Genomic DNA, 2,502 nt, shown 5'->3' with positions numbered 1-2,502 from the left:
CACAAGTCTCTGGATGGGGAAAGCACACTGCTGAGGAACTCCAAGGCCAAGGGCAGGACAGCGTCCACCCAGGGTGGGGCACCAGGCAGAGGGGATGTGGTGAGGAGCTTTTGAGGCCCTGCCTGAGGCTGGCTGGGAGCAGGCGCTGGGTTGTTTCGGGTGCTCAGCCCTGCTCTCCATCACCAAGTCCACGCCTGGCCCAGTGTGTCGGGGCCTTCCTCGCTCTCCCGAGGCCAGAGTCTGAGTGCTGGGGGCACCTGCTAGGGGGCAGGCCCGGCCTGCTGGCCCTGGTGGAGGTCCCTTCTCCAGCTTGGCCTCTGCAAGGCTGCTCTCTGGCAGGGGGTGGCCTGCAGGGGCTGCTCTGCTCACAGCTTGGGGTGGGCACTCTGGACCCAGGAGGCCCAGGGGCTCTTGTGCCGAGAGGGGTCCTGGAACTGTGACCCTGGGTGCCGGGTCAGGGACACCATCTGGGAGGTGGCTTGGGCCACCTGCCAGCTTTCCTGCCTGGAGCCCAGGAGCTGCCAGGGGCGGGGCGAGAATGACCGGCACCCATGCAGCAGTGACCACGTAGGCCAAGAAGAGACCTGGTTGGGCACCTCCAGCAGTCACCTCGCTGGTGTGCGGGTCTGGCTGTCTCCCACCTTGTCACTACAGAGAGGGCGCCTTTTCCTGCCAGCCAGGTGGTAAGCAGCAGTGGGAGACACCTGGGGCTGCTGCTGTGTGCAGAGAAGGTGCACTGCCCAGGCTGGCCGGGACAACAGATGAGGGCTCTGAGGGCCGCACGTGCTGCCGTGTGTGTGTGCGCGCACGTGTGTGTGAGCACGCATGTGCGCACGTACACGTTTGTGCACATGCTCCTGGGGATACGCGTACAAGTGTGTAGCGTGCACTCCTCGTTGCTGGCACTCAGAGCCCTGCCCCAGAAAGGTGCGAGAGGGCCCCGGAGAGCGGGCTGTCCCCTCGTGCTTCAGGCTTCCGGTCCGCACACAGGCTCACGCTCCGGATATTGGAGCCTGGTCCTCACTTAGGACAGAGGAAGGCAGACCCAGGCCTGGCTGCGGGCAGGTAAGCACAGCCCAGAGACCCACCAGGACTGGGTGGGATGCTCTTGTGCACCAACACCGAGGGCTCTGCCTGAGTTCTGTCCTGACTCACGGGGTGGCGGGTGGAGGGGTGGGTCTCAACTCTCGGGCATCACCTGCCACAGCTTGAGAGGAGAAGCCAGGCTCTGATCTCAGGAGCCCTTATCTCCTCTCTGCATGCCTACCGTCCTCTTGCCCCATCCCAGATCCCCGCTTGTCCCTCACCCCCCCAGGGGCCCCCGTTCAAGGTCACCTCCAGACAGGCCTTCCCTGGGTCTGGCCCCCACCTTGGCCCCAGCCCTGACCTGTTTCACCAGCTCATCTGTGATTCTGCATCTACGGCCCCTATTTCTATTTCTGTGCCCACCTCCCCCTCGGAGACATCGGCGCCCAGGGGCAGGGGCTCCTTCTGCCTGAGCCCCAGGACCCAGACCGGTGCCCACAACCCCGGAGGCATCCATCCTCATCTGTTGAGTGAATGGATGAATGATGAATGAGTGAATAGGGCTGGACAGGGCTGGCCTCGCCCAGCACTTGTGGCTCTGGTTTCACCAGCGTCCTCTTTCTTTGATCAGAGCTGGTGAGTCCACTCACTCTGTGAACCCCCTTCACTCTGTCCTGCTGGTGTCTGGGGACTCCATGTGAGAGAAGGCACATTCATGCACTGGGGGCTGAGGACAAAGCCAAGTGCTTGAGGGTGGGAGAAGGGGGCTGCGGTGGCCAGCAGCCGACAGCCTCCCTGGAGATGTGCCTGTGGCCCCTCTGTGCCTTTGTGGCCGGCTGGGCCGACAGGAGTCCTGACGGGCGGGCACTGGGCCAGGGGCTGCCTGCCCAGGTTCTGGGGTAGCTGCCCTGCACACGGCCTGGGAGCCGGGCTGGCGCTCGGAGGGGGTGGCCCCGCGTGCTGCCCGGGAGAGCCGGCCCAGCAGGCAGGCCCCTCGCGTGGCTCACCGTTAGGTCTCTCAGGAATGGCCGCTGCCCCAAGGCAGGTCTCGGAAGGCTGGGCCAGGGTGGCCCAGAGCTCTGGTGAGCCAGGACGGGAGGGCTCCCAGCGTGGGGAGAAGTGAGGCTGGTGTGGCTTCCTGCCTCCTTTGTGATGCAGGCGTGGGTTCCCTGGCGGTGACCCCCTCCTGCTCACAGTCAGCAAGTTCCATCTGGGTTTGGTGTCGGGGGAGGGGGCCCTGCTCCCTGCTGGGAGGTGTCCTTCAGAGGCTGAGGTCCTGCCTCCTGCCTCGTCCTCCCTCCCTCTTGATTTCTTGGTCCAAAGGGGCCGCAAGGCTCCGGGAAAGGAAGGCCAGGCCCTTCTCCTCACCCTGCCCACCTGCCCACCCTGTCTGAAAGGTTGGAGCAGAGAACCACCCTGCCCGTGGGATTCTTTCCCCTTCCATCTCCACGGAGGGTGGTGGGTCCTGGGGGCCGT

Source organism: Camelus bactrianus, chromosome 13 (genome assembly GCF_048773025.1).
Source record: "Camelus bactrianus isolate YW-2024 breed Bactrian camel chromosome 13, ASM4877302v1, whole genome shotgun sequence".
In the NCBI taxonomy this organism is placed as follows: domain Eukaryota; kingdom Metazoa; phylum Chordata; class Mammalia; order Artiodactyla; family Camelidae; genus Camelus; species Camelus bactrianus.
This window is presented reverse-complemented; position numbering follows the sequence as displayed.